Source organism: Bos indicus x Bos taurus, chromosome 26 (genome assembly GCF_003369695.1).
Source record: "Bos indicus x Bos taurus breed Angus x Brahman F1 hybrid chromosome 26, Bos_hybrid_MaternalHap_v2.0, whole genome shotgun sequence".
Lineage (NCBI taxonomy): Eukaryota > Metazoa > Chordata > Mammalia > Artiodactyla > Bovidae > Bos > Bos indicus x Bos taurus.
In genome coordinates, this window is record NC_040101.1 from 33,954,401 (window position 1) to 33,960,499 (window position 6,099).

Below are 6,099 nucleotides of genomic sequence, written 5' to 3' on the forward strand. Positions count from 1 at the left end.
GGCGTAAAGTATTTTCGGTCATGTAAGAAAATAACACTTTACTTCCAAAATAAGAAAATGATATTCTTGGATAAAACAAAGCTGCTAAAAATTTAGGCCACCACAATAGTCCCGGTGCACTAATGTAACTAGGGTGTCTACTGTCGGTGCTTGACAATTATGTCCTGTTTAAAATTTTAATATGTAGAAAATAAAATAATAATGTATGATACTCATAAGTACAGATAAGGGGGATGTAATGGTTCCTTTGTGTGTGTGTGTGTGCGTTAGTTGCTCAGCTGTGTCTGACTCTCTACGACCTCATGGTCTGTCCGTGGAATTCTCCAGGCAAGAAAACTGGAGTTGGTTGCCATTCCCTTCCCCTTTTTCTGAGCTCAAGATTAACATAAATTCCAACAAGAGAGGTATACAGATACAGACTTTCTGCAAGTTCATTCTATAACTTTATATAGAGAGTTGAAAAGTAAAATAACTGACATGAAAAATTCACTAGAGGGGCTCAGCAACAGATCTGAGCAGGCAGAAGAAAGAATCCATGAGCTTAAAGATAAATCAATTAACACTGTCTATACTAAGGAAGAGAAAGATAAAGAGAGAAATGAACAGAGCCTTAGAGACCTCTGGAACACTATCAAGCATAGTAGTGTATTCAAAATGTGAGTCTCTGAAGCAGAGAAGAAAAAGCATCAGAAAGAATATTTGAATAATAAAAACTCCCCCAATCTGATTTACAAAAAATAAAAGGTCTACCAACCCAAAAAGCTTCATGAACTTCAAGTAGGATAAACTGTAAAAAAAAAAAAAAAAGGGGGGGGGGGAAACCGGGAATATCATAATCAAACTATTGAAAGACAGAGAATCCTGAAAGCAGCAAGAGCAAAGTGACTCTTCACATATGAAGGGATCTCAATAAGATTAACAGCTGATTTCTTGTCAGAAACCATGGAAGCCAAATGGCAGTGAGATGACATAGTTGAAGTTCTGCATAGAAAAAATTGCCACTCAAGGATTCTATATTCAGCAAAACTAGTTTTCAAAAAGGAAAAGTTAGCACATTTTCAAGTAAACATTGCTAGCAGATCTGCTGTCCAAATAAAGTCCTTCAAGTTTAAACGATACTACTTCGTAATGCAATTCTACACAAAGAAAACACAGAACTGATAAATGTAAATACAAACACCAGCATAGGTAAATATAAAAGACAAAAAATACTATGTAATTTTTATTTGTAACTTTTTCCCCTTCTAATTTAAAAGAAAAATGCATAAAGTAGTAATTATAAATCTGCCTTGATGGGCACACAATTTATAAAGCTATAATCTATGACAATAATAGCATTGGGGGTGGAGAGATAAAGCTATGTAGAGCAAAGTTTTTAAAAAATGAAAATTGAAATCGAATCTGTATTAATCCAAACTAGGTGAAACAGATCAACTTTACAGTGTCTTCCAATAAAACTCTGAGGTATCTTTTTTCTCTCATTTTTTCACTTGTGATTTTGGTGTCATATCTAAGAAGGCTTTGACTAAACAATGGTCATAAATCTTACTTCTACAAGATTTATAGTTTTTGCTTATATTTAGGTTTATAATCCATTTTAATTTTTGTGTATGTGGTGTGACCGCTTTTCTTTATTCTTTTTTCTGTCTGTGCTTTGTATTTAAAATCTCTTATTGATCTGAAGATTTGCTGATTCTTCTGCCAGTTCAAATCAACAGTTGAGCCTCTCTAGTAAACTTTTCACTTTGGTCATTGTACTTTTCAACTAAAAAAATTTCGTTCTTTTTTTGTAATTTCTATCTTATTGATATTTTCCACTTGATAGGACACTGTCAGAAATACTTAAATACTTTAAATCTGGTTTCCTTTAGGTCTTGAACATATTTATAATAGCTGCTTAACATTCACTCTACATCTGGAACCCCTCAAATGAAGTTTCTATTGCCTTTTTCCCTGGTATGTCACACTTTCTTTGAATGTCTAATTTTATGTTGAAAACTAGACAGTTTAGTTTTTATAATTTTAGTTATTATAATAATATTACAGATCTCTGGATACTCCTCCCCTACTCTGGACTTTTTAGTAACTTGGCTGAACTAATTCAAGTCTATCCCCACAATATGCAGCCTCTGATGTCAACTTGTTTTCCCCTCAGTTTTATCCTTAAGTCTGACTGCCTAGGGGTTGCTTCTGAGTCGACACTATCTAGTCATTAGCCATTGATTGATCAGGCTTCCCTGGTAGCTTAGACAGTAAAGAATCCACCTACAATGCAAGAGACCTGGGTTCGATCCCTGGGTTGGGAAGATCCCCTGGAGAAAGAAATAGCTACCCACTTCGGTATTCTTGTCTGGAGAATTTCATGGACAGAAAAGCCTGGTGGGCTTTTTAGTTCATGGAATCACAAACAGTAGGACACGACTGAGTGACTAACACACATACATTCTGATTGATCAGAGGTTGTGCTTAAGACTCCTGAATCAGTGAGATTTACACCGTTTACATTGGATTTGTGTATGGCTTGGAATTTCTTTCACTGTTCAGGGAGTTTACAAGTTTTGCCCTACATTCAGCCAGAGTTGTTCTTATGTGGTTGCAGACTCGAGCACACACACATCCTTTCTGATTACAAGGGATGTCTGTAATTTTATCCAGATTTTCTCTCTCTCTCAGCTTTAAGCTTCTCACTGATAGCTACTGGTATCACTAGCAATTGTTAGCCTTCAATAATTGCTAGATGATTGCTCTACTGTTTTCAATACTATAAGGTACAAACTACTCCAATCTGATCCAGATAAAGTCAGGCCCCTTGCAACAGACAGTGTGTTACCAAGTCTTTGATGCTCACTCCATCCTTCCCCTGAATAGAAACTCTGTGCCTCTGTGCTATAGAGCAGGTTGTGGGGTGAGGGAGTGTTGGGAATTTGGCTCTTCATTGAATGCTCCCTGTCAAACAGCTGTGTTGGTGGTTGGGGAGGCCATGGAAGGAGACTAGAATGTGCCAAGGTTCACTAGCTGTTAATGTATATACAATAGCTCTTCTGCCCCAGAAACCTGGGAGAGATGTAAACTGTCACATGACTGCCAATCTAAACAGAGCAGGTAGGTCTGCTGCAAGCTGTGGGGTAAAGTGGGGCTACACACTTCTGTAGCTGTCCTGTCCTGTCCCTTATATTGCAGGAATTGCGAGTGGCGCAATGAGCACCACTACCCAGCTGCCACCACCTGTTTGATATAAGCCATCTGCGGGGCACAGGCATGAAAAATGAGACCTACCAAAGAGTGGTACATTTAATCTTACACCCAGAAACATTGTATTTCTCCCAGCTTGGTTTTCCTTTTGGCAGATTCACATGATTTTTATTTTGTGGCTATTATAAATGGGTCTTCCTTTATTGCCTTCCAAATGACTACTGTTAAGTGTTCACAAAGCTAACTATTTCTCAGTGTACTCTTTTGGATTTTCAAAATATTGAAATAGTCATTTGCAAAACTCCAAGTTTTCATTTTGCTTTCCTACAGTAACAATATTAGTAATGTGAAATAATTGATGACAGCAGGCACCTACATTTCTGAAATGAAAGAGGCAATTTGAGTTGCAACCTGAATATAACCTTCATTTTTGGTTGAAGGACTCTAAAGTATTAGGGAAGAAATCTTCTTCTAACATATTAAAAATGTCTCTACTAGCAATTAGCATTTTTAAATAAGTACATTCTTGGCATTGACTAAAATCATGATTTTCAAAACTGAAGTACATTAACATTCTTCCTACATTATTCAGGTTTGTTGTTTAGTTGCTAACCCATGTCCAATTCTTATGTAGTCCCCCAGGCTCATTCAACCATGATTTCCCAGGTAGGAATACTGGTGTGGGTTGCCATCTCCTCCAGGGAAGCTTCCTGACCCAGAGATATAATGCATGTCTCCTACACTGCAGGCAAATTCTTTTTATCACTGAGCCACCTGGGAAGTCCTATTCAAATTTACAGTATCATAATTTATGATATTCACTTTTTAAAGAAAAAAGACTTTTAAACTAGAGGCATTTATTAACAGAAACCATTTTAGAGAAATAATCAAAAAATAATTCAAAAACTTTATCAAACATCTCTTCTAAGATATTTACTTAATTTTCCAGTTATTAAAGGGAGCATACTTAAAGCAATGAACACCAAAATCAACCAAGTTGATCCTATTTTTCAATTCTCCACTATAGGGAAATTCTTCTGCAAATACCACACTCTTAACAAACATCCCTCAGTAATCTTCACCAGATGAGATTCCCCAAGGCACTTTGCTCAAAACAAGGTTCATAACAAAGGCTGTGGCAAGGAACAGAGCCAATACCTCAACACAAATGGGACAAATCCTCAGTAAGCAGATGTCAATGTGAAAAGGAATCACTTACCAAGAAAAAAATCATAAGTGAGCTGCACAGAATTTATACTATATTCTATTTTCAGCTCACCTCCATTTCCCTCCATCTTAAACAATTTCTATTACTTTTTCTCACTAGGGATTTCAAACCACTAAAAGAACCAGTATCTATTCCTGAACATAAATTCTCATAGCAACTGTTTGATTTTTGATCCCTCCATAAATTGCATTACTCTTAGCACACAAAAGACCTATCTACTAATTATTTTCATCACCTTCACTACATTTTTGAACAAATACATCTATGGTGGTAACCATATCGACACACATTTTAGTTTCAAAACTTTGAACCTTTTGTATAGTTGGTGTGCATCACAAAAAATTCTCTTAAACTTCTATTTTGAATAAAAATCTCAATCTAAGAACACATCTATCAGAGAAAGCAAGGGCTGGAAAAACCATCTGATGGGCCAGATTAAGCCCACTGACAATTTTTTTAAACAAAGTTTTAATAAAATGAAGAAACTAACACATGCAATTATATTCTAATTTTAAAACATAGGCACACTCATTCACATGTTGTCTATTGCTGTTTCAGTATAACAGTTAAGTAGTTATAACAGAAACTAATGGCCCACAAAGCCTAAGTTATTTGTTAAGATCCTTTACTGAAGTATCTTGGTGACTCCTTAATAAAAATGAAATTCTTAAAAATAATTACATTTCAATCTGTGCTGAATACTTAGTAAGACAGTAAATTCTGAAGAGTTAAACTATTAGTTTAAGTAAATGACAAACAGGCCCTTTTCAATGGAGAAGTAGGAAAAAATGAAAAACTCCTTACCCAGGAGTTGGATTGAAAAAGTAACACCAACTCTTCCAGTTGTACTAAGAACTTTGAATTAATGAATACTGTTTTGGAAAACCTTCTTTAGCTAACTTTCAGCCAGGAGAAAAGAAGGATAGAGGTTTCTATTTTCAGATTTCCTGCTATGGCAATAGAGGCTCCAAGTAGGTTTTCCATCAGAATAACCTAAGTTAAAAAAAAAAAAACTCATAAAAGGTACCAACTAGAGGAACTGGCAATGGCAACCCACTCCAGTACTCTTGCCTGGAAACTCCTATGGATGGAGGAGCCTGGTGGGCTGCAGTCCATGGGGTTGCTGGGAGTCAGACACAACAGAGCAACTTCACTTTCACTTTCATGCATTGGAGAAGGACATTGCAACCCTCTCCAGTGTTCTTGCCTTGAGAATCCCAGGGACGGGGGAGCCTGGCGGGCTGCGCAGCAGCAGCAGAACTGGTGCATGAAGTTTATTAAAATAGCTTTTAAAACCTTAAGGCAAAAAATATGTATTTCAACATTAGCATTAATTTTTTAAAGTATATTTTTATAGTGCTGCAAACAGTGGCAAGATAGTTCCTCCTCTCCCTTCTGTATTCACAGGTGAATCTAACCGTAACACAGCCACATTTCAGTTTTATTGTCATTAGGGTACTGAACAACATAACCCTCTCTGTGTCTTTTCAAGATTTTTTGATGTGGACCATTTTTAAAGTCTTATTAAATTTGTTACAATATTGCTTCTGTTTTGGTCTTTTGGCCCTGAGGCATGTAGGATTTTAGCTTCTCTACCAGGGATCAAGCCCATCCCCCCTGCATTGGAAGGCGAAGTCTTAATCACTGGACAGCCAGGGACGTCTCTCTGTGGCTCTTTT